The 18386-nt window shown below is 42.8% G+C and overlaps 1 protein-coding gene across 9 annotated transcripts in view; it reads left to right on the top strand.

Annotated features, from left to right (window-relative positions):
* Positions 1 to 485: 485 nt before the first annotated feature.
* The window catches only part of R3hdm2 (R3H domain containing 2), an 88568-nt gene continuing 70667 nt past the window's right edge, over positions 486 to 18386 (top strand). For 8 of the 9 annotated variants that reach the window (XM_051176114.1, XM_051176110.1, XM_051176113.1 and 5 more), the window contains exon 1: positions 486 to 564. The gene's annotated coding sequence lies outside the window, so the exon portion shown is untranslated. The remainder of the gene's footprint in view (positions 565 to 18386) is intronic. The other variant, XM_051176106.1, reaches the window with a different exon arrangement.

Raw genomic sequence — 18386 nt, 5'->3', positions numbered from 1 at the left:
CTGGGGTGTGAGCCACACCACCTGGCTCAGTATTTTAGTTAACACAACTACTAACCTGTCAGTTGATTATATGGCTCATGTATCTCTGCCCTTTTATGTGGTTGGCTGCTCTAACCTTACTTAAGAAATTAGCTGCCTGGCAACATAAAAACACAGATATTAAAATGAATTGTACATCTTCCAACTATTTCTATTGCTTGGCTAAATTTAGAACTATATAGAGCTTTTGTAGACTTGAAACCTCTGGGGATTTTATAGTTAATATACAGTGCTCAGCTTTTCAGAGTAAGGAAGGATATAGGTGGCTTCAAACTGATTTCTGTACTGTCACCCACATCACTTAATTAAGACACAGAGACCGGTAAAAACTCAGAAGTGTTCTGAGAATTTCATCTCACTGTCATGTTGCTGAAAGCTTCTTAGGGTCTGTTCTCAGTGTGGTGAAAGATTCTCTCTCTCCTTCTCAGGTGACCGGCCAGAGGCTGCCTTCCTCAGTGTCTCTCAAAGTCAGTCATTCTTGATACAGTTCTGATCCTTCACCTGGATGGATGCGCTAGAGACCAGGTGAGCATCACACTTCAAGCTTATGTTTGCATTGTTTTCTGAGTTCAGACTAGGGTTCACAGATAGTTTGAGCAAGCAGAAATTTATCTGTGTGCACGAAGCTGTCCATGAAATGTGAAGATCTGTGTGCATGTGTGCAGCGTCAGCGCAAGAAAAGCAACTACGAGGAGTGAGCATTTTGCGCAAACAACTTAACTTGAATGTAATTTAAAGTAGAATGCAGTTTTACTTGTAATCTATGTTTGGTCCATCATTTGGTAGTAGGAGAAGTAATGCTGTTACTGCATAGTAAGAAATTGTGAGGGTTTGAAAGTGCAAGAAACCATCATAAACTGAGGAGAACATTAACATAAATACAATGTGTTACTGATGTCCTGAAATAAAAAATAAGGCCTCATTTAACTCTTCTAAGACTTATTATGGGGCTGGAGAGGTGGCTCAGTGGTTGAGAGCACTGGCTGCTCTTCCAGGGGACCCAGGTTCAATTCCCAGCACCCACGTGGCAGCTCACACCTGTCTGTAAGTCCAGTTCCAGGTGACTTGACACCTCACACAGGCACACAGACTTGCAAACTGCCTTCTGTTACAGGAGACCTGGGTGTGATCCCCAGCACCCACATGGTTGCTCATAGTTTAACTCCAGTTCCAGGGAGTGTGACTCCTCTTCTGGCCCCTGCATGGGTATGGTGTACAGACACATATGAAGACAAAACATATGTGTACAAATAGAAACAAATAAATCCAAAAACCTATAATGGACAGTAATTAACTTTGGCTTATGTGCATTATATTTGTCAGTATTGAACTTTATTAGGGATTAAAACTAAGAAAACAATTTAAATATTCATCAAATGTAACAACAATACACTTTTTTTTTAAAAGATTATTTATTTATCATGTACACAGTATTCTGTCTGCATGTATGCCCTCAGGCCAGAAGAGGGCATCAGATATCTTTACAGGTGATTGTGAGTCACCATGTGGTTGCTGGGAATTGAACTCAGGACCTGTGGAAGAGTGGCCAGTGCTCTTAACCTCTGAGCCATCTCTCCAGCCCCCAACAATACACTTTTTATATATTGATGATATCTGTATCTTCGTGTGTACTTGTATGCATAAAGATGTGTGTATCTGTATATGAACATCTAGAGGAGGCCAGAGATGAACATGGAGTGTTCTCTATTTTGCTTTTTAAAAAATTATTTGTATTTTATGTATCAGTTCTCTGCTGAGAATTGAACTCAGGACCTGTGGAAGAGCAGCCAGGGGTCTTGACCACCGAACCATCTCTCCAGCCCCTACCTTTTTTTAGATTTATTTTAGTTATGTGTCTGTATGTGCTCATGAACATGTGTGTAGGTACTGGAGCTTGTGGTTTCAGCTGAAAGGCCAGCAACTGCTCTGTGTTTGCCTGTCTCTGAATGTCTGACTCCAGTAGGAAGCTACAAATGTGTGGCTGTGCCCACGTTATTGTTACTGTAAGCGTTGGGGTCTGAGCTCACAGCCTCGTGTTTGTGTGGTACCTACTGAGACGCCTCTCCAGTTCCTACACCTTTTTTTAACAACAACAACAACAACAACAACAAAAAAAAAACAGCTTTCAAAACAATTCACTGAGAAAGGCAGGCATCATTTTATGTATTTTAATATTTTCTTTTGTGCTAAAAATCAGACTGAGGGACTAACATGCACTGTGAAGGCACTCTACACCAGAGCTGTGTTCCTAACCTTGCTTTACATCTTTGCAAATCTGTAATACATAACATAACAGAAGACTGTTGGAATCCAGCCCCAAAGACATGTCATTAGTTATGATATTCTTCTTTGATACTGTACCCAGTATGATATAAATGGATAAACATCTCTTCTGGCTTCCATCCCCCCACCCCCTGCCCTTTTACAAGGCTATGCTGTTTGGTTCATGCTAGCCTTAGACTCACTGTATAGCTCACACTCAAGATCTTCCTCCTTTGGCCTCTGGAGCTGGGCTATGGGCAAGTGCCTGAGGATTCATTGTTGAGTCTGAAAACATGAATGGAGTTTTGTCCTGCTGACACTAACTTTTATTTGTGTGTCTGGGGATGTACTCTGTAGGTACACAGCTTGGCTTCAGTCTAGGGTCTGTAGCTGTCTACCTTGTGGACTGACTAGCTCTCTACCCATGAATGATTTGGAAGTTTTATGAATTGGTCAGCTGACAACTTTATTTTTGGAGACAAAGTCTCACTGTATATCCTTGTCTGACCTGGAATTCATTATATATATCAGGCTGGCTTCAGACTTACAGAGATCCACCTGCCTCTGCCTCCCAAGTGCTGGGATTACAGGTATGTGCTACCACAGCAGGCCCAGATTGACAAGTATTGGTTCATTGAATGATACAGACCTTCCAAATGTTTGACCCAGTGGAAGTAAGTGTGTGTGTGTGTGTGTGTGTGTGTGTGTGTGTGTGTGTGTCTGTAGCAGGAGTGTTTTATATTTACTATTCTGCCAAGAAGAATATTAAAGAGACATGAATGTGAGCTGGAGAGATAGGTCAGGGGTTAAGAGCACTTGCTCTAGCCAGGTAGTGGTGTGGTGGCAGCTCTGGTGGTGTACACCTGTAATCCCAGGACTCGGGAGGCTGAGGCAGGAGGATCTCAGTGAGTTCTACATCAGCCCAGTCTACAGAGTAAGTTCTAGGACAGTCAGGGCTACACAGAGAAACCCTGTCTTGAAAAACCAACAAAACAAAACAAAAACAATTAAAACAACAACAACAAAGCATTTGTTCTTGCAGAAGGTCTGGATTTCATTCCCAGGACCCACATGGGATTTCACAACTGTCCATAACTCCACTTCCACAGCATCTAACAACCTCTTCTGATTTCTGTAAGCACCAGGCATGCACACTCACAACCCATGAACACAAACAGAACACTTCTACATTAAATAAAGAAAACTTTTTTTTTTTCTTAAAGGCATGAACATGTTTGATGTGATTTGCTGGTTTATGTCTGTAATCCCAGCCCTTGAGAGGCTGAGGCTGCGGAATTGCTGTAAGTTCCAGGCCAGCTTGGGCTATAGAGTGGGCCATGTCTCAAGCAATGGGGGTGGGGGTAGGGGTGAGGGAGGAGAGACAACACATGGACTGAAGGAAGAAATTATAGTCAACCTTCCTTAACTATGAGTTCCACATTTGTGGATTCAGCCAAATACATTTAAACAGTTAAACATATTCAGAAGAGGCCGGGCATGGTAGAACACACCTGTAGTCTCAGCACTGGGAGGCAGAGGCAGAGGCAGGTGGGGATCTCTGTGAGTTTGCCAGCCTGGTCTACGTATAGAGTTTCAGGCTGATCAAAGAGAAAAAAAAAAAAAAATCAGAAAAACAACTGCGGCTGTACCAACCATGTAGAGACATTTCCCCTTATTATCTTGTAATCAGTACAGTATAACAACTATCTACAGACAATTAGATATAATACGAAATGACTGAAAGATGTGTGTAGCCCGAGTATTTACAAGACTGACCATTTAGGAGAATGTGAAGCTGCCTTAGTCAGGGTTTCTATTGCTGTGAAGAGACACCATGACCACAGCAATGCTTATGAAGGAGAACATTTAATTGGGGTGGCTCACATTTCATTATTTAGACCCATGGCAGGCCATGGCAGCGTGCAGGCAGACATGGTGTGGAGGAGGATCTGAGAGGGCAGGAGGACCTACATCTTGATCTCATAGGAAGCAGCGCCCCAGAAGCCCATCAGGGTTGTATAGCAAGACCCTAAGTCTCCACCCCACAAAGTATAGATGACAGAGTATATGCAGGAACGCTACTTCATAGGAAGGATTGGAGCACATTGAGGTTTTGGTTACCTATAGGAGTTAGAGGATATTGAGACGTGTCTATAAGATTATTAATTTTTACTGTTTCACTATGGGCATTCTCTATTTTTATTATGTGTTGTGCTAGGATTTGAACTGAGAGCTTTCCATATGCTCTCAAGTCCTGTACCCCTGAAATACATCCCAATCTCTGTTTTAGTTTTTATTTCTTAGTGGGACATTGAGCACAGATTCTCAATAATAAAAACTCTTGAGTCAGAGATAGAGGTTAATGCTGGAAGATCAGAGAAGGAAAGTGACCAGCCACTAGAGAGTTCTCACCTCTACCAATGCTCAGACCAAGGGACAACCCTGTCCTCAGCCTGACTGCCTAGACTGCGTCTGTGTCTGACTCCTCAGGCTGCCCTGAGCGCCTGTCTTCTCCTGCTATAGTCCTCACTCCTGTCTCCCGCCTCCCTAGTGCTGGCATCAAAGGTGTGAGCTGTTTCTCTTTTAGACTTGTTCAGTCTTGTGTAGTCTAGAGTGGCCTTGAATTTATAGAGATCATCTGCCTCTGTCTCCCGATGCTGGGATTAAAGGGGTGAGCCGCCACTCTCTGGCCTCTATGGCTAACTAGTGTGGCTAGCTTTGCACTCTGATCTTCAGGCAAGCTTCATTTGTTAGGTCATAAACAAAATATCACCACAGAGACAGTCTAGTTTTGTTTATTTTTTTAATTGAAAGATTAGAGGAATGGACATATGGCTAATAATTTTTTTTAAGCCAAGGTCTCATTTGGCCGAGGCTGGCTTTGAATTTATTATATAGCTGAGGATTACCTTGGGCTTCTGCCTCTGCATCCCAGTGCTGGAATTGGAAACATGTGTCACCACACCAGGCTGTGTGAGTGCTGTAGAAGCCCTCTGCCAACTGAGCCACACCCCAGCCTCCATTCCTTTGTTATTGGTCGTCTTATGTAGCTGAGGCTAGCCTTGAGATAATTATCCTCCTGCTTCAACGCCGATGCTTAGATTATAGGGATGTGCAGCCACGGTTGTTTTGTCTGCAGTGTTAGCATATGGGTTACCTCTAACTTCTTCCCCAGCTCTACTGTGACGTTTTGATTAATGTTCCTACCTTGACCCCTGTGAATGCAGTCCTATGTCTGTGTAAAAAAGGCAAACAAAGGTCGGGAACCCCAGTGACTGGGAAGGGTGAAGTGGGAGGGTGGCAAGGTCAGGGCCAGCCTGGACAACTTGCTAAGAGCTTGTGTCAAACTCAAAAATAGGAAGAGGGCTGGTGAAGTTTCAGTAGGGTGTGGAGACATGGTTCAGCAATTAAGAACATTTGTTACTCTCCCTGACACACACAGTACATATACACTCATGCATAAAACAAACATCTAAAACAGTATACGTAAGTGGTAAAGAGCTTTTGTAGCATGCTCAGGCCTTGGGTTCAGTCCCCTATACCACCAAGACAGATGGGTGCGGATAAGATCTTAGTGTTGCTATGAAACTGCTTTGACCTCTTAGGTCTCCTGAGACCTCATCTTTTCCCCAGGAGTTAGGGTTAGGAAAATATTGTTCTGGATAGAGGATGTGTTGTATATTCAGAGATATTAAGGTGAGTGAAAATCAGAGATCTGACTGCCTCTGCCTCTCAGGTGCTGGGATTAAAGGTGTGTGCCACCATACTTGGCATAAAAGCATAGTTTTAAAGTTGATGGCACATAATTTATTTCTGAATTGATGGTTCAAAAGTTAATGACAAGAAAAAAAGTGTTAGTCAGGGGTGAGATCACAAAAGCACCTTGGTAAGCAGTGTACAAATATTTTCTGGCCAGTAAATAAAACAAACAAACAAACCACTGACTGATTTTAATGAGTTATGTATGTATATTGCCAGGTATTGCCTGCATAGATTGTAGCATGTTTATATTTGATGGTGACGAGGCCAGTGGGAAATGCTGAGGTTCGCTGGCTTGGTCAGGGAGGCATAGAGGACCTACTGCGCAGAGTAGGCAATGGTTGGCGTGGCCTCCTACAGCAGCACTGAACACAGTACATCCGTGTGTAGGCTGGAGAGACTGGATAGACAGTCACTGCTTTCACTCCGTCATGGGTGTTGTTGAGACAGTTTTCTTTGGAAATGGAGCTACTGAACATCACAGGAATGCTCTAGACAGACTTTTGGACACGAAGGGGCATGCCTATAATCCCAACATTTACAAGGCAGAGAGATAAGGGGAACATGAATTTGAGGCTAGCCTGATGTATACATGTTGCAAAAAGGAACAATTATAGCAACAGAGACAAAAAGGAAAAAGAGAAATGGTAATTTCTTGCATAAATGGCTTCCAAAGGGAATCACTATTGACTTCTAGTATTTTTGGCCTCCCCCCCCCCCCAGACAGGGTTTCTCTGTAACTGCCTTGGCTGTTCTGGAACTCACTCTGTAGACCAGGCTGGCTTTGAACTCACAGAGATCCGACTGCCTCTGCCTTCTAAGTACTGGGATTAAAGGTGTGCGCCACTGCCTGGCATAGTATTACCTGCTTTAAATTTCATATTAATATAACCATGCATCCTGTTTTGTACCTTTTGTTGTTGTTCAGCATTGTCTTTGAGATTAATGAATATAGCTGCATATAGCAATGGTGTTTTCTTTATCATTGCTTTATAATAATTGTCTATCCATACCATACTCTAGTTTCTAGTTTGATTATTATGAATAATATTACTAGGAATATTCTTGTACATGTTCTACAACATTTTTGTTTTGTGAGACTGAGTCACCTCCAATGTTATATAGTTGGGAGTGTTGCTAGGTTATAGGCTATCTGCATATTTAGCATTAGTTAAGTATCGTCAGTTTTCCAAAATGATTGTATTAATTTATTCTTCATCAGTAAAGCTGTAAGCATTGTACGTTATCTTAAAGGTCAGGTGCGTTTTGAGATAGGTTTGAGAGAGGGTCTTTCTGGGATTACAGGCTTGTGCTCATGCTGAGCCACTCTCCCCCCACCCGACTCCTGTTTATTTTTGATTTATTTCATTTTACATTCCAGCCACAGTCCCTTCCCCTCCCCTCCCCACCCCACCTTCCACTTCCCTCCCACCTTTACTTTTCTTTTTCTTTTGATTTTTTGAGACAGGGTTTCTCTGTGTCTTTGGAGCTTGTCCTGGCACTCACTCTGTAGACCAGGCTGGCCTCGAACTCACAGAGGTCAGCCTGCCTCTGCCTCCCTCCTGAGTGCTGGGATCAAAGGTGTGCGCCACCATTGCCCAGCCCACCTGTTTTTTTAAAGTTATTATTGGAATGAATGAAGTATTTTGGGTCAAAGGATGAAGGATTTTTTTTTTTTTTTTTTTTTTTTTTTTTTTTTGTGATTTCTTAGCATGGCCAGGGACTGATGTTCTGCAAATCACCAACACAGGACCACACGTCTCTTGATGCTGAAAAGATTAGTTTCTCCTTCAGGTAAATTTGATGATTATTTTAAAAGTTAGTAATTTCTCAGGTTAACACTTCAGTCTTTTCGTGGGCTCTTTTCTAGCTTCCATGGCTGATCATTCATGTGGAGTTGCTAATACGGGTCTGAAGTAACGTTTCTTGGTGGGGGGAGCATGAAAGGAAGGCTCCATGGCGGAAGAAGGTGTGTAGGTTGTAGCTGTCTTGAGCAGACAGTGGTTTTTTTTTTTCTGAGGTGAAGAAGTCTTGAGGGAGACAAAGATGCCATTGAGCTGTTAGTCTGTGAGGAAGAGTACAAGTCTTGGGTGATGACGTGGGAATGTCATCTTGTACAGTGGGCCCGTGCCCTATGTTGACTAAGTCTCACATAACAGCTGTCACAGAGTGGAGAGGACTGAGACACTGTGCTTAGGTCCAGCTGACTCGCAGAGTTAGGACAACCGTCCAGGTTATAAGAAATGCAAGCAAAAGACTGGGAAGAGGCGACGAGCCAAAGGGGCCCTGTGGGCCTTGAACCCGATCTCTTAATTGCCTGTGAGGTCTCAGGGTGTCAGTACTTCACGTTGCTTTGACTTTTGGTGTTTGTTTTGTTTTGTTTTTTCGAGGTTAAACTTGTTTCTTAAATGAGATGCCATTCCGGCACTGGACTCGTGGGGACTGAGCGTTTCTTCGGTAATAACAGTCAACATGTATGAAGCAGTTTCTGTGCTCTACGCAGCAAGCTAAGCATCATACTGCCGTTCTCACTTAATCTCATGCAGTCCTGTATGGTTGGAAGTGGTATTGTACACATTTAATAGATGAGGAAATTTAAGTTCAAGGAGACTATCAAGCAAGTTCAACTGAGTTTTTTAAAAAAGCTTTTTACTACAGGTAGCCAAATGTGGTGGTTCATACTTGCAATCCCAGCTGCTGAGGAGGCAGGGCAGGACCTATGTTGAGGGTCCACCTGTCCTGTGAGTGCCTGCCTACAGGGGCTAGGGTTAGGGTGGGTGATGGAGGGCTTGCCTAGCATGGGAAAGATGTTAGGTTCAGTCCTCAGGAACAACGCTTTTCTAGGACTGCAGCTAAAACTCAGTGATAGCGCCTTCACTTAACTGGTAAGAGAACCTAACTCTGGTCCTTGGCATTGAAAATAGCAGCAGAGCAACAACGCTCTTAAAAGAAAAGAAAAAATATTTATAAAGGGTTATTTCTTGTGCAGTCTCTTGTTGATTTCCTTTCTTGAAAAACAGCTTTCAGGAATGGGGGTTGAACATAGTGAATTGCTGTCTTAGTCAGGGTTGTTGTTCCTATGATGAAACACCATGACCAAAAGCAACTTGTGGAGGAAGGGGTATGGCTTACATTGAGGGAAGCCAAGGCAGGAACTCAAACCAGGCGGGGACCTTGCAGGCAGGGACTGATGCAGAGGCTATAGGGTGCTGCTTGCTCCCCACGGCTTGCCCAGCCTGCTTATAGTACCCAGGACCACCAGCTCAGGGATTGCATGAGCCTAAACTTCTGGAGACATTTTCTCAAGTGAGGTTCCCTCATCTTGGATGACTCTAGCTTGTGTCAAGTTGACATAAAACTAGCCAGCACAATTGCCCAGGCTGGCTTTGACCAGGCTCCACCTGTTCTGAGTAGTTGGGCCCAGACAATTAGAATTACTTGCTGTACCTAAATGGAAAGCTGGAGGTGGTTTGTTGATGCATGCCTGTGACCCCAGCATCCCAAAGCTGAGAGAAGGATTGCTAAGCTAACCCTGTGCTTATTCCTCACTGTCATGTTTTTAGTTTGGTCCTGTTGATGGTAAAGCGCTACTTGAATCAGTTGATCACAAACCTGTGTGTGGCCTTTCATATGGTCGGCAGGTACTCTATTATTGAAGTACATCGTTTGCCTTTGGGATTTTGAAATAAGCTTTTTCTTTGGATTCCAGGGTAGTCTGGAGCTTGTTCTGTAGTCCAGACTGTTTAAATTTGGTCTCTGTTGCACGTTCCTTCTGAGTGCTGGGATTACAGGCCTGCACTGGAGTCCAGCACCTCACTGTGATGTCTGTTTTATATTGCCTTCATGACTAGTGATGTAGAGTGCTTTTGTTTGTTTTTAATGTGCTTGTTCATTTACTTATACCCTTTGGAGGACTGTTTAAAGTTTGCTTTTCTTATGTTCTGAAGTCCATAATTAATAGTAAAAATGTGTCCCGTTTATCATTTCACATATTTATTTTTACACTTATTTAGTGTTGGGGGGGTATTTGTGTGTGTGTGTGCATGTGCGTGCGTGCACTCGTGCACCTGGGCCTGTGATCTGCACGTGGAGGTCAGAGGACACCTGAGATCTCAGCTGTCTCCTACCAAGGCAGGGTTGACAGATAAGTGCCCTTCCTGCGCATATTAGTTGGGTTGGTTGAGATGTAGCGTCTCCGTAGGAATAGCCCACACTGGCCTCAAATTCCTGGTCTTCTTGAATCAGCTTTCCATGTGCTGGGATCATAGATGTGTACCACCATGTCAGGGTTCATGTTTTATTTTATTATTATTTTTTTTAATGTGTGTGACTGTTTGGCTTCAGTGTCCATAGAGGTTAGAAGAAGACAATAGCTCCTTTGGGACTGGCATTACAGATGACTGTGAACCACCATGTGTGTGCCGGGAATTGAACCCAGGTCCTCTGGAAGAACAGCCAGTGCTTTTAACTGCTGAGTCATCTCTCCGCCCACATCTCCCCCTCCCCGCCCCCCAGGGCTGGAATGTGACTGACTCAATGGTAGAGGACTTGCCTGGCAACACATTGGCCATGAAAAACTGAAGTTGACTTGTGCATGTTTGTGTTCGTGCATTAAGTGCAAGTTTTGCAAGATAATCTGAATATTAAGCCACCTGGGCTACACATTAGGCTCCCATTGTTGAGGGTTGTTTTTAGAGACTTGATAATATCCTTTTGATTACAAAAGATTTGAATTTTTATGAAGTCTAGTTCATTTCTTTTTCTATGTTCATTTTTACTGTATGTGTTTGAGTGTTTTCTGCTGCATGTATGTCTGTGCCCCGACCTTATGCAGTGCCTGAAGGGCAGGTGTGTACTGTCTACAGGAGCAGAATAGGGCCTCTTTTGTTCTGACCAAGAGTGGAACTAACACCAGGACTCACATAAGGTCCATTTGACCCCTTGTCACTGGTGAGAAAGCTAAAGGTTACAGAATGAGAAAGCTGTGGTTTCCTCTGTGTGGTGAGTGGGACAGACGTGAAGGTAGTTGATGGAATTGTGCCACGCCCAAGTGATCAAATGGAACATTGTAAAAATCAAAGTTTTTACCTTGGAAGGAGCTGTTGTTTCCTGTGCATTTCCTTTTAGTACCTGAAGAATTTAAGAATTGGAAACAAAGCAAAACAAAAAAAATGTTAGTACATCTTAGTCTGAGTACAACCAGCCTTTGTGAAGTTAGGAAGAGACACAGCCAAGTTTTCTTTTAAAGTCTTAGGACTATTTGTGTATTGCCCTATAGTTTAGGAACAAGATTTCTTTGGTGCTATGTCTTTTGCTTAATTAAAATAATATTGTAAGAGGAGCAGATTTTTTTTTCTGTTCTACATTGTACTTTTATTGGTGGATTATGGATCATGAGGGTTAATGTAGTTGTACTTCATCACTAGGACCACCAGTTTGCAAATAATGACATGGAGACTTACTATTAATTATAAAAGCTTGGGTTAGCTTAAGCTGGTTCCCAACTAGTTCTTCTTACTTAAATTAAGCCATATTTTTTAATCTATGTTCTTCCATGTGGCTTGTTCCATCATCTCCATACTGCCCATTCAGCTTCCTCTGTATCTGCTGGCAACGCCACCTTTCTTTCCAGAGTTCTCTCTCTGCCCAAAAGTCCCACCTGTACTCCCCTGGCCAGCTACTGGCCTGTGAGCTTTCTATTACACCAGTCGATTACAGTAATACATCTTTACACAGTGTACAAATACCCCACACAGGTTATCTTAGCTGAGTATGGTAGTGTACAACTATAACCCCATTACTCAGAGATGGAGGCAGGAGGATCGGCAGTTCAGTGTCAGCCTTAGCTAGATTTTGAATTTGAGGCTAACCTGGGCTAGATGAGACCCTTTCATGAAACCAAACAGTCATAAAATTTTGGTTGTCTGGAATTTATCTCAGACTTACAAATACTGACCATGTGTATTTGTCTCACATATGTGTATTATAACTTTTAAAAATTGCATTAATTTTTTTGTGTGTGAGAGTATTATGTGAGTGTATCTGCACATGGATGGAGGTCAGAGGTCATTGTCCGGAATTTGCTTTTCTTCTTCCACATCTGGGTCCTGGGAATTGAACTCAGGTCATGAGGCTTGGCAGCAAGTACAAGTACTTGCTGAGCCAGCTGTCTGTCCATGGGGATGTCAAAATGTAGGGTATCTTCTTCATCATACGTACTTTCTTAAATTTAAAACATTGGATTCTGTTGTGTGAGCTGCAGTTTGAGCAGCTTCCTTTTACTGCAAGCTTGGGAACTTGTGACATAAAGCCATTTTCCTGATGGTTGGTTTGTTTCTTTTCTTTTTTTCTTTTCTTTTCTTTTCTTTTCTTTTCTTTTCTTTTTTTTTAAGAGACTGGGTTTCTTTGTGTAACAGCCCTGGCTGTCCTGGAGCTGGAACTCACTCTGTAGACCAGGTTGGCCTTGAACTCACAGAGATCCTCCTACCTCTGCCTCCTGAGTGCTGGGATCAAAGGCATGCACCACTACTGCATGGCCTAACTTTCTGCTTTTCTTAAAAACTGTGTTGTCTATGTCATTGGGGTTTGCTTTTTCTGTAAATACTGTTGCTCCCCAGGTATAGTAATATACACCTGTAATCCCAGCACTGGGAAGGCTAAGCCGGGAGAACCCCGTTTCAGAAAACCTAGACAAACAAAGGTATTACTACAAGAGGCATTATGTTTATTAGCTTTTTTGTTTTCAGATTTGCAAAGTTCCTATAAAAGATTTTTTAAAAGAACATTGCGGTTGTGCTGTTTGTTGTGAGTGGCAGTTTGAGCAGCTTCCTTTTATTGCGGGGCTTGTGGACTTGTGACAAACGTATTCCTGTGACTGCTCACAGGAAGAGGTGTCTCTTCACCTCTGCTGTGTGTCACAGCTGCATTGCAACAGTTGTCCTGAGTCAGTCCTCAGTGTTGGGAGCCGAAGGGGTTAGCATGATGTGTGTGTGAGTGAGTGTGTGTGTGAGTGAGTGTGTGTGTGAGTGAGTGTGTGTGGTGTGTATGTCTGGTGTGTATGTGTGTGTGTCTGTAGTGTGTGAGTGTGTATGTGTGTGTCTGTAGTGTGTGAGTGTGTATGTGTGTGTGTATGTGTATGTGTCTGTAGTGTGTGTGTGTGTGCTTGTGTAGGTGGGTGGGTGTGTGTGTTTCTTTTACCCCTAGTCATTAGAACCTGTGTGTCTGCCTTCAACCTAGTGGACAGATTTGGTTCACATTAAGTCCTACTTGACCCACCCTGTGGGAATAGGCTGCGGTATGTGATGCACACGATAAATCAGGGAGTTTTTATTGTCACTTTGATGTTGGAGCTGTGGAACAAAAGCTATCTGCTCTTAGGCTGACTCAGACATAGAGATTGTGTTATGCTGAATTTTCTGGTGACAATTTTTGCTTTTGTAGTTCTTACTTTGATGTCATTAATTTAGGAGAAGTGGAGAGAAACCTGTATGAAAAGCACAGCAGGAAATTGAGATTCTTCTTAGTTACAGATGTGACCTATTCCCTGGTGTGGGGATTGGGTTATGGAAGATTAGTTTGTTTTGTGTGGGAGTGGATGTTTTTGTTTTTGTTTCTCATTGTTATTCTCCTGCTGTTTTGTGGGCTCGGAGGAAAGATGGCAAACGCTAAGAGTGAGGTGGTGGTTCTGAGAGATGCTTCTTCCCCTTCTGTTTTCAGAGCCTGAGAGCGACTGCTTCCCTCCCCTCTTTATTTTGTTCCCCCAAGGCTCTTCTCTCTAAGAGAAGTGTATGTGTATTACTGTTGAATGTTAGTCACTTCTTTAAATAGGAACCCTTTCCAGCCTTGTAAGCAGAGGGGCGAGGGGCGGGCAGTTACTAAAGTGTGAGGCCTTCCTGCCTCTCTCCTTCATCGGCCACCTCTAGTGTGGGTGCCCTTGGAACTCTTCTCCTGGGCAGTGGTGAATTACTGTTTAGCTACTCAGCCTTCTGTTGTGCTTCTAGTCAGTTCTGCTGACCAGGACACTGCTGTCTTCCTGCCCTGTGATTCCTGTTGTTAGAGTCATTCTGTTCCCTGCTGGTGGATGGCGCTGGTGGCCCTCAGATGTGGACATCCAGTATTGCCTGGCAGAGCTTGAGGCTAGCTCTGCTGCCATTCACAGATAACCTTGTTTTTTGGACGTGTCAGGCAAGTTGAACTCATCTTATTTTTACTCTCTTTTTCTTATGTTCTTGTTCCCATCCAAGTTATCTTCACTCTTACTTTGCTAAGACGTAGTTTTTTTGAGCTGCATAGTTTGAACTTGTCATCTTTGTCTGCCTTAGCCTTCCCAGTACTGTAATCCTAGGCATATGTCACCATGTGTCTCAGAATTATGTTCTTTGGGGAATGCTTCGTGGTCCCAGCTACCCAGCACTTGTTAGTTTGTATATTCTCTTCTTTTTTTATTTGTTGAGCTTTCTGTCTTGAACATACTGCAATTCAAGGTGTTATAATCTTTTTTAAGTACTTATTTTTATTTGTGTGTGTGTTGTATCTTCCACATGTGTGTGGGTGCCTGCCAAAGCCAGGAGAATGTCCTAGATCCCATGGAATTCAAATTAGAGACACTTGTGAGCTGCTGCCTGGATGCTAGAAACAAACAGGTGCTTGCTGCTCTTCCAGAGAGCCTTCTACCATGGTTTCTGGGGATGAAATTCAGCACACCAGGCTTGGTGGCAAGTACTAACACGTGGTGAGCTGTCTCTTTGGCCCAAGGTTGAGTTCTTTACTGTGTACTGCGTTAGTTGAACTCTTAGATTCAACTAAGAGGAAGGGAAAAGAAGAGACTGTTGTGCTGTCTGAGTACAGAGAGCTGAAAACAGCGCAGCACAAAAACAACAGCAGCAAAACCCCTGTACAGATCCGTCGGCTCACGGTGGTCTGGGATGCTGACGCCTGAGCATCATAGGCTTGAGGCTAGCCTGGACTACACAGCAAGTTCCAGGCCAGCCTGGGTTTATAATGAGACCTATTTTGTTATAACAAGAAGTAGATGCAAGTTGACCGACCACTCAAGAATCTGAGAAAAGCATCTGAACATCCGTGGCTCATGTTTGCAATCAATCCCAGCGATCAGGAGACTGGGGCAGCAATTTCAGATGATCAAGGACAACCTGGGCTCCATGAGATCCTGCTTCAAAACAAAACAAAACCAAACCAAGAAATAAGAACAAAATAGAAAAAAGCATGGGATTATGTGTTTGCATATTAACAAGAACACCAGGGAGATGGCTCAGTGGGTAAAAGCATGAGCTTCACAGATCTGACACCCTGAGCGGCACAGCGCTCAGTGCCCTGCCAGAAACACCCCCTGCTTGATTTGTGTTCCTTCATTTCCTACTCATGATCATACACCTAGGTGCCCTTTGACCCAACGGGAAGAACTATAGAATGTGTATAGAACCAGCAATACTGTCAGAAAAGGATACTTTTCTTTGTCTTTGGAATGAAATGTTTCTCATTAAAATGGGATTTTCCTTTTTAAGACAAGGTATTGCTATATAGCCCAGGCTGCCTCAAACTCAAAACCTTAGTTTCAGAGCACTGGGATTACAGAGCTGTGCCAGCATGCTCTCTGCGTGTTGACATGATAACTCCATGTCTTTTTTTTTTTTTTTTTTTTTTGCCACATTAGACATATATAGCACATAGGTTGGAAACTTCACAAAAGTTAACTAAATTTCAGTGGCCTCTCTTTTTTTCTTATTAAATTTTCTTTCTTTATTTCTTTCTTTCTTTCTTTCTTTTTTTTTTTTTTTTGTTTGTGTCTTTCACATCATACATTTCAATCCCATTCATTTTCTGTCATATCAACCCTCAGCCCCACAACCTCTTCCCCAAAATAATTTTTATGAGGAAAAAATGAAAAAAAAATGGGGAAAAAAATCTCATTTTGGAAGCTGTAGTGTGACAGAGTGAGTCACACAGTGAACCCTTCCATCCATGGATCTGCGTGCAAGTGTTCATGGCACAGTTATCGGTCTAGTTCAAGGCGCTGGTCTCTGCTGCACTACAGTTGCTGGGCCCTCCCTGGGACTCCTTGGATATCCTGTGGCTGCCCTGTGCTCAGCGGTCTTTGTGCAGTGTTCTTTGGAAACATAAATCTGCTTTGAAAGTCTGAGCAGTTTCTTGGTGTAGATACCAAAGGACCATTTGTAACTCTGAAGCCCACTCAGTGACCCCCTGAGAATACATAATTTCACAGAGTGCCACAGTACCAGGTAGTCTGTTTCCTCGTTCTCTAAGTAAACAGCATATTCTTGCTGGCAGTTTTGTAACCAGTTGATTCCTGTGTGCTTTACCACTGATCAGTCTGTGCTTGCCGTGGCACAGATCTTATTACTTGCTGATTTCCACTGACGCGCTGGGAACTAGAGACAGCAATGGCACTTGACAGCAGTGTGGTACCAAGACTGCTGGGAAACAAAGCTGGGCGTTTCTTCCTTCTTCCTTCTTCTTCTGGTCTTTCAAGACAGGGTTCTCTGTGGCTTTGGAGCCTGTCCTGGAACTCGCTCCAGGCTGGCCTCAAACTCACAGAGATCCACCTGCCTCTGCCTCCCTTGTGCTGGGATCAAAGGCATGCGCCACCACTTCTCACTGCCCGGCTCAAAGTTGGAAGTTTCTTGTCTTTTTCCAATCTCTATGTTGATGTCTATGTGCATCGTGTATGTGCATGTGTGGTACATGAATATGCCACAATGTCAGAGGACGGCCTAAAGTCTGCTCTCCCTTCTCTACTGTGTTCAAGACTGTCTCATTTGCTTGTTGCTATGTACGCCAGTCTAGCTGGTTGGTGACCTTCCAGGGTTCTGTTTCCTTCACAGGAGGAGCTCATGATTAGACACATGCTGCCATTCCTGGGGTTTCAAACCATAGGCTGCTTTACCATGTACATGTATGACAGAGCGCTTTACCATCTATCTCTCCAGGCTCAGAGCTGGAATAATTTCATGTGTCATTTCACCTGTATGTGCTTCAGTAGTGTCTATAACCATAAAGATTTTATTTTATTTTATTATTTTTTAACCCCTGAAGCTGAGGGCTGAGCCCAGAGCATCTCCCACTGAGCTGAATCCCAACCCCTCATAAGAATTTTAAAATCTAAGTGCCATCTCATTATCATTTTACAAAATAATTGATTTTGAGTCATATGATACTTGGCTCATGCTTAGTTTTCTTCCTGTTGTCTTTATAATGTCATTTCTTATCAATGTGTGCATATGGGTTCAAAGATGGCCTGTAAATTAAACTTTACTGTCGAATGAACTGTGGGAGCCAGGGAGACTCTAAGTAATTGGGGATGCTGCAGTGTTCCTATGATGTACCCTGGGAGCTTTTAATGGAGTTCTCCTGCTGCCTAGTTCAAGTTTTGAGGACTCAGCTGTTTTTGTGTATGAAGGTCTGAACACACTCTGGTTGCAAGCAGTGAACTAAGATTCTTAGTAACACTGAAGTCAAATTTGATGAGTCTGTTTGTTTAAAAGCTTACGTTAAAAAACATAAAACTTCCCATGTGGTATAGTTGAGTCTGAGAATGGCTAGTTTTAAAATATCTGATAAGAATCAACCCATGGTTATTAAAGACATTTTAGGCAATGGCATATATATATGTTTGTGTATATATATATATATATATATATATGTTTGTGTATATATATATATATATGTATATATGAAGAAAATAATACCTGGTATAATTTAAAATATTTTTTGTGTGTATATATAATGTACTTGTGTATGTATATGTGTGTTCATGGGTGTGTAAGCTCAAAGTTGATGTCATGTGTCTTCCTCGAATGTTTCCCACTTTTTCCTGAGCCTGGAGCTCACTAATTCTGACAAGCCTAGCGAGCCAACTTCTCCTGAAAATCATTCTACCTCTTGAGTGCTGGGATTGTAGGCATGCCACCTCCCTACTTGACTTTTATGTGGTTTCTGGGGGATTTGAACTCCAGTCTTCATGTTTGTGTGGCAAGCCCTTTGGTTACTTACTGGTCCATCTTCCCAGCCTCTCTTTTGTATTTTTAACCCACTAACTTTTGGAAAATTCTTACAGTTAATAAACATATAGTTTTGAATGTTTGTTTTAGGCCACTAGTTCTCAACCTTCTAGCGCTGTGACCCTTAATAAAGTTCCTCATGTGCTGATCCCCAGCCATAAAGTTATTTTGTGACTACTTCATAACTGTAATCTTGCTACTGTTATAAGTCGTGATCTGTGACCCCCAAAGGGGTTGTGACCCAGATTGAGTCATTCTCCCTTGTCATTCTGAGTTCTTTATACGAGT

The sequence above is a fragment of the Phodopus roborovskii genome, unplaced genomic scaffold (assembly GCF_943737965.1).
Source record: "Phodopus roborovskii unplaced genomic scaffold, PHOROB, whole genome shotgun sequence".
In the NCBI taxonomy this organism is placed as follows: Eukaryota; Metazoa; Chordata; class Mammalia; order Rodentia; family Cricetidae; genus Phodopus; species Phodopus roborovskii.
The sequence above is the reverse complement of the archived record's forward strand: the minus strand, read 5'-3'. Positions and strand labels throughout refer to the sequence as shown.